Consider the following 17,456-nt stretch of genomic DNA (forward strand, 5'->3'; position numbering starts at 1 on the left):
CACAAGGGAGGAAAACAAGTTTGATGAGTTTAAGTTGATTTTAAACGGAGACAAGCATCCAAGCAAGGAGCTCTACTGCAGTACTCAGATGCTCAAAAAGGAAGAGGCCTAAGCCTAATCACTCTCTTTTCATCCAAAAGTTTGTTATGAAAATGTGTGGCAAATTATGTCAAAGTTCATTAACAGAAGACGATTAATCAGACATAGAATTCTACAGTAGTGTCCAAATAATCGGGAAAGAGAAGGTCGATACCCAATCAATCTTTTTCTTCTATAAGAGAAATGAACCAATTCTAGTAATTATTGTATTTTAATATGGAAGACGAATGTTTAAACATTGAGCTCTACATCAGTATCCTAACATCAGAAATAGAGAAAGTCTAAACTTAATCAGTTTCTTCCATTTTTATTGTGAAAAGCTTTTGAAAATAGGGGGACGAATTGACATTGGATCAAGCGTCTGAAGTTTACATATGAAAAGAATTTGGATGTGGCGGGGGCATTGCTCGACTTTGTATCCAATTTGGATTTGATTTAGGAAAAAAAGACTCGACGTTCGATCGAGTGTTTGTCTTTTGTTCTTTTCTGAAAGGGTTGATTTTAATCTTTTATTAATAATCAACTGGTACAGTAAACTAAATAAAAGCGGAAATTTATTACACATTTTTGGGACTGGGGGTACAGTTTGTTGAATGGGGATACAACACAATAATTAAATCATATAAGCTTTGAAAGACAGTGGAGAAATAAAAGAATCTCGTTGTAAGAAGGCCCAAGAGAAAGCCAAGGGACTCAAAATAAAATCAGAAGTTAAACTGAAAAAGAAAATTTTACCGTTGTGTTAAGCAATTGTAAGGCGATTCATATAAGGATCACCCTATCTGAGGCCGGTCAATAAACTCTATACTTGTAAGAAATTTCTGAAATTAAATTGAATTTTTAACTTTAAAATTGCTATGCATCTGTACAAAATCGATTGGACAATTAAGTCAAATTTTCTTTTAAACAATAAATAATCAATAAATAAATATAAATAAACAAAAATAAATAAATAAACAACTAATAATAAAAAAAACAAATAAAAAAAAACCAGAATAAAAGATAATAATAATGATATGTAGTGACCATAATATACTTATTAATTAAAACTGATAATCAATAAATAGTACTCTCTAATGATAATAATAATAATGACCATGACAGAAAGTAAAGTCAAACTTAGAGTAATAATAATCATAATGAATAATATTAGTTATAGTTAATAAATAATTATAATAATAATACTCATAATAATAACAATATTAATAATATATAATAATAATATATAATAATAATAATATATAATATATAATAATAATAATAATAATAAGTATAAGTATAAGTATAAGTATAATAAATAATTAACAAAAAGAAGAAAATAAATGAGAGTGGCAGTTTGCATGATAAGTATAGAGGGAAAGGTTTTGGGAGTTTTTTTTAAAAAAAAAAAAAAAAACAAAAAGCCACTAAGCAAATGGTGACAAGTGGCAAAGAGAAGAACAAATCAAAAGAAAAATTCCTTTATTTCTTCCTCATGCGTTAACTACAATAACAATACAACTTCACGCTTTTCTTCTTATTTATATATATATATATATATATATATATATATATATATATATATATATATATATATATATATATATATATATATATATATATATATATATATATATTTTAAATCTAAAACTCTTATTCTCTCAAGCATCACATAACAAATAAAAGAAACATAAAAACTTCATAACAAAACTTGTTTCTCCCACTTTTCTCTTCACTTACCCTTTCCAACGAATTTTTTCTACGGCGGTTCGAAGGAGTTTTACGGTGTCGGTTGTTGTTGCATGGTGGTGAACACGTGAAGAAGTGGCGAGTCATGAACGGAGTTACACGGTGGTGCGTGTATGACGATTGAGCATTTTGTGGTGGTAAGTGTTGGATATCATCAAGTGAAAAATGAGATAAAAATAGTGTATGATTGTATAAGATGGTGATGGAGTTGTGGTGTTTTAATAGAGATAGTGTTGGTTTTATGATTAAGGAAGGAGATGGAGTTATGTGAGATGGAATAATGGTTTTTGTTAAGGTGTTTTTCTTTTATTTAGTTCAGTAACAGGGAGTGAGGTGAGGAAGAGTTTTTTATGGAGTTTGTTGAGTTTATGTTGTGTTAAGGTGGTTGAAAGTTTTTTTTTCTTAGAGAGAAAAAAGTGAGGTAGAGAAAATGATGATGATAGTGATTGATGGTGATATCCCCTTTCTTTTGAAGTGAGAGGGATAGTATATAGCAGAGAGTGATGATGAAAGAGAGTGGTCCATGTTCACCAACTTTGTGAGGAAAGGGATCTTTTGATCTTTGTAGGTCGCTTCCAATCAAAGTGAGCCGCACGTCTTTCATCATGTGATAGATTTGAGATTTTTCTCATAATTGCAATGCCTTCAGTCACGTGTATGCTCCAACCATTAACAAATTTTTTGGTTCTTTTTGTTATCCTTTGAAATATAACAATATTATTAACTAATTAACATAAAAAAGAAAATTAAAAAAATAAAAAAAAATCAAAACTCACAATATAAATAATTCTCTTCAATTCTAACGATAATTTTGACTAAAAAACAAAAATACAAGAATAAAAAATAAATAAAAATCGGGCGCAAAAAATGCTCGAAAAAATAAACTAAGTGCACTAAAATGATCAACGCGAAATAAACTCCTCGGAAACATAAAGGTTTTGATCAGATTTTCAAATAAAATATTATCGGTTAAAAGGCTTAGACCGATCAAAATGCGACTGAAAAATTTGTCAAAAAAATTAAAACGAGCACACCAGGTTAAACTACGTGGAACGTAGATTAACAAAACTGACGTCTGAAAGCTCAATTTTGAAATTTTTCGCTCGCTAATTCGACGTACAGTTGAAAAACGATTAGACCGATCAATCTGTAGATCCAAAAAATTATTTTGAGTGACATTTTAAGTGTTACACAAAACAAAATGCACGTTGTGACAAATATAAAATGCAAACGTCTTGTGAATGCATTAAATTGCTGACTGAATAATCGTGAACAAACAATTGACTGTAAATGAATCGCCCTTGGACCATTTACCTTTAATTCTCAATCACAATTAACACCATACAAAAACTTAGGTGATGATAATACTCTTGATTTCACCTTCTGAACCTCTGAAAAATATAGCAATGAAAACAAAGGATGCGATCGAGATTGAGAATCAAGTTTTTGACTTCTTAATCAAAAAACGACTGAATGAATGCCATCAAGACCAGATAAAATTTCAGAGCTCCTGAATTTTTATCTGAACCCTGATTAATGCTTTTTAACCGATAAAAATGCACGACAAAATGGATCGATTTATGCTATGCTGACGTAAATGAAAAACTCAGGGTAAAATTTAGGGTATGACAAGTATATCCTTGAGAAACAATTTTTGGCTTTGTTTCTGGTTACAATCCCTTTTTCATCAGATTTATTCTTGTAGTTCCACTTTGTACCAATAACATTCATTCCTTTAGGTCTAAGAACTAAGTCTCATACTTCATTTCTTATAAACTAACTTAATTCCTCTTGCATTGCATTGATCCAAATTTCATCAGTCAAGGTTTCCTTCACATATTTTTGTTCAAACTTAGAAACAAATCAAGCATTTGAGATCATGTCTCTAGATTTAGTGGTGACCCCTTCATTAAGGTTTCCAATAATGAGATTTGTTGGATGATCTTTCTAAATTCTTATGAAGGGACCTTTGTTGACTTGGGGGTTGGTTGGTTCATTGCCTCCTGATTCACTGTTTGATTCAATAACTTCCTCATTTTCAGGTGAATTAATCTGCTGAGATGATGTCCCAACATCTTCCTAAACATCAGTCCCTTTTTCTGAGAGATTGTCATCCACTACCACATTGATGGATTCCATCACGACTTTGGTTCTGGAATTAAAAACTCTATAGGCTCTGTTGTTTGTAGAGTATCCTATAAATATACCTTCATCACTCTTGGGATCCATCTTTCTTCTTTGTTCACGGTCACCTAGGATGTAGCATTTGCTTCCAAAAACGTGAAAGTATTTCCCAGTGGGCTTCCTTCCTTTCCATAATTCATAAAGAGTAGTTGAGGTACCAGTTCTTAGAGTGACTCTATTATGAATATAGTAGACAGTATGCATTGCCTCAACCCAAAAATGATAGGGTAGATGTTTGGCATGAAGCATGACTCTAGCTGACTCTTGTAGAGTTTTGTATTTGCGTTCAATAACCTTGTTTTGCTGAGGGGTGATAGGCGAGGAGAACCCATGACCAATACCTTCTGAGGAAAAAAAATTCAGCAAATTTGTTATTTTCAAACTCCTTTCCATGGTCACTTTGAATCCTAATAATTTCACTTTCCTTCTCTCTTTGAATCCTTTGACATAGATCTTTGAACACCTCATAGACATCTGATTATTCTTTGATGAAGTTCACCCATGTGAATCTTGAAAAATCGTCAATAATAACATAGGTGTACCTTTTCGCTCAAAGGCTCTCAACCTGCATAGGACTCATTAAATCCATATGAAGAAGTTCTATAACTTTTGAAGTCGTCTGATGTTGTAACTTTGGATGTGACATCTTGGTTTGCTTCCCAATTTGACACTCACCATAAATTTTACCTTCTTCAGTCTTGATTTTTAGAATACCTGTAATGGCTTATTTTGACAAGATCTTTTTCATTCTCTTCAGATGTAGATATCCAAGTTTCTGGTGCCATTGGTTAACTTCGTCTTCTTTGGATATCAGGTGTAGCACCTCAAATTTGCACCTATCATTATGCATACATTTTCATATTAGGTCATAGCATATCATGATCCATTGCATATCATTTGCATTGTCCCCAGTTGCCTCAAGAGCAAGCATTCAAGAATTAGGTCAAACTGATCAGGAGATCAGTCAACCAATCAAGCAAGTGTGTTTTTCATTGAGCCAAGACCTTAGGGTTTGTCCAACAAGTTCACATGACTTGGAGGTCCATTTGAAAAGTTCAAGTCAAGGGTTGAAGGCTCAGAGGTCATCATTTCATACACAGACAGTCAAAAACCCTAAAAAAGTCAACTGTCAGTCAAAGCAGTGGATGGTGGTCATTCTTGTGGAATTTGGGCACCATGGTCAATAATCAAGAGTTCATACAACTTGGGACATCATTTGAAGCCAAGTTCTCAAGGAATTAGGGTTTGGAAGTCATCAGTCAATGCACAATCAGTCAGAAACCCTAAAAGTCAACTGTTGGTCAACTGTCCATTTAATCAGTGATTGGACGATTGGAATTGGTTTGTGAGAGTTCATTCAGGTCCAAATAGTCATCATACATCATGCCAAACACCATCATGGAAGAATTTGAAGCCAGATCAAAAATTTCCCAAAATGGAAACTGGGCCTGTAACTGAAACCTGCCATAAATGGAAAGTCTTGATCCTCAAACTTACATCATGATACAAGCCTCAAATGAATTTTTTCCCAACATGAAAGTTGAAGATCTTGTTCTCCCATTTCCAAAAAGTCCAAGAACTCTCAATTCCCATGTGTGGTTGGCAAGTTATGATCGAATCGATTTCAGAAAATCTTGAACTTCAAAGGGCCATATCTCTCAAACCGTTTGGCCAATTTTGGTGGGGTTTTTTCCTACAAGTCACATTTGATCCCCTCTTTCCAAAAATATAAATTTCATGAGCCAAAACTTCACCAATCAAAATGGCATATTTTGACTTTTCTCATTTAAATGCAAGTTTGACCAATGTTTGACTTTTTGATATAAACATTTTTCTAACATTTGGCCAATTGGAACAGCTCAGAAATATCATTTAGAATGTGTTTGCAAGCTCCTTTTATGCAGTACATGTATCCATGCTTAGCTTGCTTGAAATTTGGCAAAAGTACAAATGCAACCATACCATTCCATGCTATCCACCATGCCTTGCCTTGTACTATGGAAACAGAAGTCTAAACCATCTTTTTCTGTCATTTTGAAGCCTGATTAGCATCCTAACCAACAGAAAAGAGGCCATGCCCTAGTGGCTTGAAATGAGGAAATGCAAGTACAATTTTCACCAATTACATCCACATTTTCTTGGCTTTAATTCAGCACCACAAGACAGCAGGAAAAAGGCATCATTTTCTGTCATGAGCAGTCACTACTTACAGCCATCACACAAACCAAATTCACTCATGCTCAAAAACCACTTTGGCCATTGCAAACAATACAAAGAAACAGTAGATGATATAATCATTTTTCTGTCATGAAAAAGCTGCTAGCAACAATACCAACCAATTTCAACTGATGCAAAAAACTGATTGGCTTGGCATTTTGTCAAGATTGCAAGTGCTGTACAAAAGCCACCAGCAACACAAAACAGCAGGGCTTTGGAATCATTTTTTTTCTGTCATGCTAAAAACCAATAGCAACAACTAACCACCTCCAACTGCAGCAAAAAGACCAACCAACTTCCCATTCTCAAAAACACTTCATTCTTGGCCAAAATCACTTTCTGTCCAAACTTCCAATTGCATCCCACTTGCCATGCTTGGTACTGCACATAGCAGTTTTGGTTCATCTCAACTTTTCATCATTTTGCAAAACTGGGCCAAACCACAAAGCCACACAGAACAGCAAATGAGAAACACCATGTTCCTGTCATGAGAAAAACTGCCAGCAGCATACACTCTCTCAAACTTGACCTGGCTATTGGCACTTGCATTTTCCAAAACCTGCTAGCAACATCCAAACAGCAGGAGAACAAAACCAACATTTCCTGTCACAGCAGACACACAAACCAACAAACCACAAATCATTGAACTTCACTCATTCTCCAAAAATCTCTCTCACTTGCATTTTGTTCAAAACAGGTCCAAAACTCCACATAACCAAACTTTGGCAATTGCTCAAAACCATACCCTCCATCCTGTTGCTGTCATGAGTGACACTTAGCAGCCACAAAAACATGGCAACACAGAAAAAAGAATCACTCATCAAGAAACTGTATTGACCCTGCTGTTGGATTTCTCATTTTTCTGTCAAAAGAACACACAAGACCAAACTTGGACCTGCAGGAAACAACTTCTAACAGCAGAGGCTCATCATGACCAAACCTTCACAGCAAACCATTCATCACTCATCCTAACAGCACTCACCTTGCTATTTGCATTTTTTCTGTCCAAAACAAAGAGCACCAAAACCTTGCAGCAACCTAGCAACCTTCATTTGCCACACTGTCAAATCCTGCAGCATCAAAAAGCCAACATCCAACAGCAAGGAAAACTTGGTTGTGCACTCATTCACTCAAAAGTCATACCTTGACTCTTTTCATTTTCAGTCCAAAACTCCAACCCTTGGCAACACATGACCAACCAATATTTCACTCATCTTGATTCACCTTGCTATTGACAGATTTGAAGAAAACTGTCAAAGCTCAAAAACCACAAAGGGCCACATCCAACAGCAGAGTTATTTTTCATGATCTTTCTGTCATGAGTAACACCATTTCACAGCACAAACCAACAATTCCACTCATTCATCCATGCTAATTCTTGGCATTTCCACAAAATGGCAAAGGCTGTTCAGAACCTCAAGCAACATAAAACAAAGCCTCACTTCCTGTCATGAAATTAGCAGCCTACCACAACCAACTTGACATCCTCAAGAGACCTTGCCTTGCATTCCCAATTTCCTGTCCAAGAACTAAAAGGACACAAACCTAGCCATTGCATTTTCACCTTCCACTCATCCTTTTGAAGCAGTAGCAGTCATTACTTGCAGCCAAAACCAACAGACTTCATCCATCTTCTAAACATCATCTCATCTTGCATTTACCAAAACCAGTCAAAAACTTCTAAAAGAACCAAGCCTGGCTTTTGTTGAAACACCATCCAAACTGCACTGTGAACCATTGCAATCACTTTCTTTCCACCTGTAGAAGCTCCTTCCAGTACTGTTTTCAAGAGAGCATTAACCATGGCAATCCAAGTTTGAGCTCATTCCAAGCATCCACAAGCCAAGGCATCTTCATCATATATCAAGGCATAGCTAAAGTGCAACTGTTCCACTTCAATAACACCAAACAACATCAAGAACACAACTGCCCTTCCCAATTTGGTAAATTTTCAACCTCTCTATTTTGTCAAATTGATGCATGCTTAATGTAGATCTTTTGATGCTGATTTCATGGATGGTTTTAGTTTTAAGATTGGTCAAGTAAGGGTTGAGATATTTTGAAATGAACATTGATGATCCAAACTTGTCTTACTCATTTCTCTTTGCCTAGCTCGAATTATTGAAAACCAATGTTAGGATGTTATTGTGTGTTGTTTGATGTTTACAATGGTGTAATCAATTGACATTTTTGGGAGAAATTGAGAAATTCGATTTTGGGAGGGATGAAGATGTGAAACCCTAGTTCCCAAATCCATTTTTCCAGAATTTTTGCTTCATTCACGTGCATGCATGCTTTTTTTTCTTCACCAGCCAATCAGCTTATTTTATTCCATGGACCAAAACACGGTCGTTTTGATAAGTGGCAGGGTTATTTACAAAAATGCCATTCTTTCAATATTATTTCCATTTATTTCTTCATTTTGATATCCCATCTTCCAAAATTCATAACTTGCTCATTTTTGATCCAAATTCAATGGGATTTTTTGTGTTATGTTCATCATGATCTCTACTTTTTTATCATTATTTTTCCAGAATTTTTGGATGAGTGGTTTTTAATTGGCTTTAGGGTTTGTGACATGTGACCAAATTTTGTACACCTTGTCAAATCAATTGTGAAATGATGAGAATGTATCCAATGGATCTCAAATTTTTTGTGCTTAAACTAGACACATTCATGGTGATTTTGGTGTAGAGTTTGTGAATTTATCATTTGTGGTTTGTGAGTTATGAGTTTTTGAACTAGGGTGTGACAATTTGTGTCACACCATTGATGTCCAACTTCATGATTTTCATTACCATGCTTCTTGACCTCCAAATGACTTGAAATTTTGCATGAACCTACTCTTGTATGTCTAGTCGACTTGTGAATTTTCTTGGATTTAATTGAACTATTTTCCATTTGTTTGAGATTTTCTTCCCTGCCTAGACAAATGTTGACCTTGTGTGACACATGTTCCCATTTCATTTGTGAAATTCTCATACTTTATTAGATGGACATGAAATTTTGCATGAGATAACTAGACATCCTCATCTTTGCCATGGCTTTAGTCCCATTCATTTATCATACACCATTCTTGACTTATGATTTTTCTAAGTTGATGCATGTTTGGTTGACTTCTTTGGGCATGTTCAAAATTGCTTTGACTTTCTGATTTTCATTGACTGCCTTCCACTTGTCCAAATGAGGTGAAATTTGACATGCTTACCATGCTATGTGTTAGGTTTGATCATGATTTATTTGGTGATTTTTGGAAATGTCTAAGATTGCTTTTGAGTTAAGTCTTGCTGTTGACTTCTATGAGCTTCTGTTTGCCATACTTTGACCTAAACGGTTCATGAAATGATGATAGTGATTGATATGGATGTGAGCCCAATTGGTTTTGTTTCCTAATTGTTTGAACATGATTTTGGATGCTTGCCCCTTGCTGTTTGGACTTTCTCATTCACTTTTGACCCTAGGCCTGCCCTAGTGGTCCTGTTACTCACCTTTGAGTTTGTGTTTTCAGGTTGACCATCAAATGGCCATTAAGACCAATTCTTTTGATTGAGCTTACTCAAGTATCATTGTCTAACCTCTTTGTTTTGTAGGCGGCTTGGCTCACATGCCTTAAGCCTTGTGCCTTGCACATCCATGTGCCTCCAATTAACTGTTGACCTCTGTTTCTTTTTGCTTTGTTTGAAGTGGCATACTAACATCTGCTTGACTGTTTCAGGTGCTTTAGTTGCTTAGTTCCTTGTGAACTTTTTGCTTTGCTTTGCTTGTATAAGCAATTTGCATTGAGGTATGCCTCCTTTTCTTCATGTAGTCTGGAAGACCTGGCCTGTTACTTGGCCAGGCAACTGTCTGAAGTCCTCCTTAAGAGGCAATGTTTGTGACTGTTTACTTTTGTCCTTGCATAGAGTCAAAGTCCTCCTAAGTAAAGAGGCGATTGGTGGAAGGTAGGGATATGCAATCTATCCCCCACTATTCAGTGTGTCATCTGTTTTGCTCACACCACTGTGTTGATGCATTACAGATAAAAACCCAAGATCTTGTGCAATTGTACAGTTGAGTCAGTTTTAAATGTGTAGAAGGGTTCCCACTTTCTGAACCCACATTCTTGTCTTGAGCTCTCCCTGGCCAGGGATAAGAGCCGTGAAGTCTTACCTTCACTCACCTTTCATCTGCTTCACCTTAGCCCCTCAATGGCAAGGTTAAGAGCACATTCACCCAGTTCCAAAGGTTTGTTTGTCGAGGTTGATACGACCCCTTGACTAAAACCTAATCCTTGTTTGAGCCACTTGTTTGTGTATAGCGTGTGCTATCTGTGCTTGTAGGATTGTTTGACTTGCTTCCTGTGCAAGATAGGATTGTTTGACTTGCTTCCTGTGCAAGATAGGATTGTTTGACTTGCTTCCTGTGCAAGTTAGGATTAGTTTAGACTTGCTTCCTGTGCAAGTTAGGTTTTGCTTGGCTTGCTTCCTGTGCAAGTTAAGTGTGTGTGGCTTGCTTCCTGTGTGAGCCATGCTTAGGATAGGTTGGCCCTTGTGCCATTTAGCTAGAAACCTTAACTTAGGGATGATTTGCATGATAACATCTAGGCTCGAGTCGTAGTCTCCCTAGTTGTGTCTCCCTCTGTTATCTGGTTAGGCTAGTCCTTTATCCCTGCGTAGGGGAACTACATCGCCCTGATCTTCATACCAGATGAAGTATGTAGGCAGGAGATTGAGCTGATCTCTCCGGGCGCCTTTCTTTTCTTTTTGTGTTTTGTTTGACAGTTATAGGCTGAGTCCCCGACTCCCTATCAACCTGTTGCGTTGTTGTGTGCTTGGAAGCCGATGTGAGTCCATCGAGTGGCATTTGGGTTCCAGTGTGCGTGTGTTTAGGTTCGGATGCCAATGAAAGTCCAGTGATTGGCATTTGGGCTCCATGTTTGCCTCTTTGCGTGTGTTTTGGTTCGGATGCTGATATAAGTCCAGTGATTGGCAGTCGGGCTCCATGTTTGCCTTTGCCTTTGTTTGTTTGTGTGCGTGTCAGCCGAGCTACGAATGCTCTGATTCTTCTCTCGTCCGAGAAGATACGTATGCATAGGATGCGACATCCTAGCGAGCATCTGTCGTCCCCCCAGTCCGAACTACTTCGACTCTGATGTCTATGCCTGATAGACTAAGTAGGCCCAGGATACGATATCCTGCCGAGTCAGTTTCAGTCAGTTTCTTGTGTCTCTTTCAGCCAGTGTGTGTGAATATTTGAGCAGTGTTTAGCAACCATTTTCCTACCTATTGTGCGTGGATCCCGTAGAGTACTACGGATGCGTAGGGGTGCTAATACCTTCCCTTCGCATAACCGACTCCCGAACCCATACTCTTTGGTCGCGAGACCATGTTCTTTCCCAGGTTTACTTCGAGCGTTTCCTTTCCCTCTTTTGGGATAAATAACGCACGGTGGCGGCTCTGTTGTTCTTGTTTTCCCGCCGGTTTTTCGCGCGATGCGACAGCTGGCGACTCTGCTGGGGACCTAGAGAAGTTGACCTGTGCTGGTCCATCTTCCCTGAGCGAGTCTCTCCTAGCGCTCTCTAGGTTAGGGTTTGGTTGCTTTGTGCTGTGTTTATTTTTTGCATTCACTATTTACTGTTTGCATTCATTGTCTATTGTTTGCATTTATGTTTGTAATTATGTTTGCATTCATATTCATCTGTTGGCTGTGCTGTGTCTCTCTGTTGGGGTGGGGATTACTCGAGGTAAAAGGCCCAATACCCAGGCTATGAGTGAAATCTAGGAAACCTAGGAATAGAGTGATTCATGGGAAGCGGGTGGTATGGCGCCACTTAGCGGAACATTGATATCACGAGCAGTTCAGACCCTGGTGGGATATTATCGGTGCATACATCGGGTGTGCACAGGATGATATTCTGCGAAAGGTTATTTATGTTGCGTTTCTCTCGACCTTACCCTGGCCTAGATGACACCCGTGAGTGGGGGGGATTGATCATTTTAACAGGTACAGTTGGTGACTCTCGGTACAGATGGTGACTGTGAATTATGGACATTTATTTCTGGGACGCCGGAGTTCTGTCCGTGGTTTATCAGCGGGTTCCGTTTATTTCGGATCCCCGGGTTGAATTTGAGAGTACCTGTTCAGAGGAGCTGGCTGTCATCCGTTCAGTGGATGTTCCTGCGATGATAGTGATGTAATCTCCAGTTTCGTTTATTTCGGAACTCCCCAAGTCGGATTTATGGTGACTTGTTTCCTCAGATTGGTTTCAGATGCCAGTTGATCAGATTGACTTTGGGTTTCAGATGTTTGTGATCAGAGTCCAAGCCGAAGCTTTGACCCTGTGCCTTGGGACGCACAGCCTGACCAGTCATGTTGCATTATTTGCATCATAGCATGTTTATTTTCAAAAAAATAATAGTGCATGAAAAAAGAAAAAAGTTAACTCGCATACGCATATCCTTTATCAGGATCATTCATGATAAAATAGCATCCGCATCATACGCATATCATGTACATATCATCCTTGCATTGCAGACATGTTTGGGGACGTGACTTCCCACTTTGGGTTTTGACTGAGACAGGATTGCCGACCGTCGTCCGCACCGCTACTCAACCAGACTCAATCATCAGAAGATTATGGATCAGGTTCAGACAGAGTTGGCTGAGATGAGGGCAAACATGGCCCAGTTCATGACGATGATGCAAGGAGTTGTTCAGGGGCAAGAGGAGCTGCATGCCTTAGCCCAGAGACTGGAAGCCGTGATTCCACCAGTCCACCGTGCTCCACCAGTGGATGTACCCGCTCATGAGGATGTTGCTGTCACCATTCTCGTCGATGATTATGCCGTGGATGATGAATTGAGGGGGATCAGAATCAGTGAACAGCCTCTTGCTGCAGAGACTGTTAATGTCAGAGTAACCCGCACTCCGGTTCGCCATCCTGGCTCTTCAAAGTTCTTCCAGTTCTAAGAAGCTATACTCTGGGGCACCCAAAAGGGGAGAGATTGAAACAAATGTTGTGCACCGTCGAAGGAGTGTGAACAGAGGACAGTATCGTCAGGCTGCTGCTGTGACTATTCCAGCAATTCAACAACAGCAGGGAAGACCAGCTCAGCAGCATCAGCGTCAACAACGTCATCCTCAGCAGCAGGTTTACCAACCTCAGAATGATAATCAGGCTGGTACAAGTAACGAGAGGAAGAAGATCATTTTTGATCCAATCCCCATGTCCTACGCCGAATTGTATCCCTCTCTGTTAGAGCGGAACTTGATTACTCCCAGAGACCCGCCGCCCATACCCGTCAACCCTCGGTGGTGGTATAGGCCTGAACAGCATTGTATGTATCATTCGGGTGCTCCTGGTCATGATGTGGATAGTTGTTTCCAGTTGAAGATGAAGGTTCAAGACCTCGTGAGGGCAGGTATTCTGAACTGTGAAGACTTGGGTCCCCGTGTTAATCAAGCTTGAAGATAACAAGTCTTGGGCTGGCGCCGACTTTTTCTTCAGAAGGATTGTTCAGAAACAGAAGCTGCTAATGCAAGAGATACTGACAGTTGTCATCCCCGGTGGGATCTATCACAATTGGGTCACTGTGGGCTTTCCTACAGTTGTTCATAAGTCAGAGTAACAATCACTTTGTTTAAAAACCCTTCTCCCATGCCAAAAGGAGAAGTGATGACATTGTTGGCAATATTTTGTGCAATGATATTTTCATTTAATTAATTCATGTTAAAACATTTGTTTTCCCTTTTTGCTTTTTTGCATGAAATTGGTGATCACAAAAAAACCCTAAAAAAACAAGAATAAAAGAAATCTTTTCATCTGCATAACGATTGTCTTGTTTGATTTTCAAAGAGCTTTTCATATCAAAATCTTTATGCAGGTTGTTTCTCAAACCCATTGAACATAATGATCGGACGTCATCTCCCAATTTTGAACTCCCTGTATTCGAAGTGGACGAAGATGATGTTGAAGGGATTCCTGACGAGATTTCCCGACTTCTTGAGCAAGAAAAGAAGATCACTCAGCTGCATCTCGAGAATCAGCAGAACAGCCAACTGGGGCATTATCAAAAAAAAAGAGAAAAAAGAGAAAGAGGAGGGTGCAAAATCAAGAAAAGAAATCAATCAAAATCAAAAGAAATCAAAAGAAAGAAAAAGAAAGGAAAAAAAAACAAAAGAGAAATAGCACCCTCAAAGTCCCAAGTTGGCTGATGCTGAATTCGATCGAAAGGAAGAGATCAACTGCCATGTGTCATGGACAGTCATATCAGCAGAGAGTGAAAAAGCATTCGATAAGAAGGTCAAGCCTCGTGTGTTCCGAGAAGGTGACTCATGCTCAAAAAAGTCTTGTCTTTCGTGCCCGATTCCAGGGGCAAGTGAACCCCCAAGCTATGAATGTCCACATGTTGTCACGAGAGCCTTTTCAGGCAATGTTTTGACACTTACAACAATGAAGAAGTTCACTCGTCCTGTGGATCCAGATGCAGTCAAGAAATACTTCGCCTAAAACAAAAACAAAAAGCAAAAGCTTGCTAAGTCGAACACCCCAAAGGGCGACTTAGGCAAAAAGGAGCGTCTCGGTGGATTGAAAACCCGAAAGGGCGATCCAGGCAAAAGTTAGAGACATTAAAAAAAAAAAAAAGAGAATTTGCATCCCGCTAGATTGAACACCTCACACTGGGGCAATCTAGGCAAAATTAGGGATTTGGCAAGTAACTGCATCTTGACAAGACTGTGTTGTACATCTGTCATCCGTCAGGGATTCTCGATTCGTCGTCGACTGAAGCTCTGAATACATCGAAAATTCAGAATGGTAGAGGAAAGGTCATTATGTTCAATGTAGCCCTCTCCAATATGTATCACCGATTTCAAACTTGTACAGATCCATGGAGTCTCGCCCTTTGCAGACTACCATTCCATCACATCAATTTGAGCTTTTATCCAATTATTTGCACTCTTATTTGTTTCAACTCAACAAACGTTTTGCATGTTTTAATTGATAAAGTATCATTGTTTTCAAAATAAACAAATTTTTCACAAAAACTGTTCTTAAACAAAGCGAACGTTCACAATGATGGAAGGATACTTAGGAGACCCGCAGTGCTCTCCCGGGGGTGGTATGATTACCAACAGGTAAGACAATTATTCGTATCTCGAGCATGACTGTATCTTTGTCCTGCAGAACCTCGTATGGTCTCTCCTCAGTGAATTTGCACGACGCAGTGTTGTTTGAAGTTGTTCATCTTCATGTTCCCGGCAGTACAACATTCTTCCTCCAAGTCCCTATTAGCTCTATTGTGGGACATCCCCAGTAGAGTGATGTTTGAGCCTTATCATGGGGCATACCTGGGGCACGTTCTTTTATCTAACGATCCCTGCAGAGCCGAATCAGGGGCAAGGGATAGTTGAACGGTGAAAAAGCAGTGAAGGATTACGACGACGGTCCTGGAAAATTAATCAAGAAGACTCTTCAAAGTCTGATGATTGGAAAGTTTGCATGAATACCAGGAGTTCAATCCCCGTGGAGTACGGACGAGATTTGGAATACAAGATGATGGAGCAGAAAAGTCCAGAAGAGTCTGAGAGTTCTTAAAAGTGGAAAGTCAACACTATGGGTGGATGATGGATACTAGTGTTCGACGAGGCGACCGACATCCCGGTCAAACAAGCTGTATCTCCCCAGAGGATTGAGAGTGTGATCTCCCTGGCCGATTCGAGATCGTTGTCTCCTCAGCAAGCCTGAAGGTCATCACGTCCCCAGCCCAAGCCAGTATTGAAGCTATCAGAATCATTTTCCCCTGCAGAGATACCTGTGGACAGTACCTTCTTTCCCCAGCAAATCTAAGGATTGCTTCTCCCCAGCAGGCCTGTGCTTGCAGATTTCCCCAGTTGAGAATCCCCGCTGAGCGCCTGGCAGTTATTTCCCCCGGGAGTCCCCTAGTGGAGTTTATCAGTAGACTGTTGGTGTGTTCCCCAACAATTGGTTTTGTGATGCTATTATCTCCAGTATGGCCGTGAGTGCCTATCCCAAGCAGGTTTGTGGGAATTCATCTCCAGTATGATATGACGTGTTATCATCCTCAACAGAGTTGTTACTCTCACCACTATGGTTGATCTCTCCACTAGGATCGTTCTCCTCAGCAGAATGGTGTGTTTTTTCCTCAGCAAGTTCCCCGAGTGGAGCGGGTCTCATGAAATACTTCTCCAGCAGTGATTCTCCTACATATGGATTGGTTGGGTCGTCCCTAGTGGGTTAGCACTTATTTCTCCAGCAGAGTTCATCCTACCAGTGGATTGGACGGGTTTCTGTAGTAGACTGATATCTGTATCCCCAGCGGATTTGTGATTGTTTTCCAAGTCTGAAGCTGTCTTCCCAGCAGAGGTTGTGTTGATGGTTTTTTTTTCCCCAGCAAAGGTTTGTCTTCCCCCAGCGGGATGGGAGTTGACATGGTTATAGGATCCCCAGCACAGTTCCTGGAGTTCCCCGGTGTTGTCTCTAAAGGAGGCGTGTGTTTCTGCATTTATCATTTAGATAAGCATAGCATATCGCATCATTAGTGCATAGCATTTCCATAATCATGGGGCATTGTGTAAAGCAAGAAAAAACTCATGCATCAACATTGCAAGCATATCCATTAACCCTAGGCCGTGGCGACCAGCCAAGGTTGGTTTGTTGGAAAGAGTTTAGCATCGCGCCATTGGATCGGCTTCAGGATTGGGTTCATCAGCATGGTTGAGAGGTTGGTGTTTTCCCAACGAGTGACTCCTCAGTCGAGTGGGTATCCCCAGCAATGTTACTCCCCAATTGTTGGCATCTTGCCAGCTTGGGTCTTCTTTCCTTAAGCAGATATGGGTGTGTCCGATCTCTCCGTGTAGAGTCTACCCCTTAAGCAGAAAGTGTCAATCTTTTCCTGCCATTTCCCCACTGAGATACGTCCTCGTGGATGACGGTTGCTTCCGTTCCCTCCCAACACACATTGGGATGGGTTTTCCCTATTGAGTTCTTTCCTCATTAGGATGAGTCTTGTTTCAGTCTGCCTTTTTGGATCGATCCTAAATTGGCTTCCTGTTGGCTGTCTCCTGTACTTCCCTGGGGCATAAATGAATAGTCGCTCACTAACCGACACTCATTCATCTTATCCTCGGCGGAATTTGTGTGGCCTCTACCTACAAACCGGTAGTTGTAAGTCCTATCTTTGTGGTTTTCTACCTACTAGCGGGTAGTTGTAAAATCCCACTTTCATCCC

The sequence above is a fragment of the Lathyrus oleraceus genome, chromosome 5, assembly GCF_024323335.1.
Source record: "Lathyrus oleraceus cultivar Zhongwan6 chromosome 5, CAAS_Psat_ZW6_1.0, whole genome shotgun sequence".
Taxonomy (NCBI): Eukaryota; Viridiplantae; Streptophyta; class Magnoliopsida; order Fabales; family Fabaceae; genus Lathyrus; species Lathyrus oleraceus.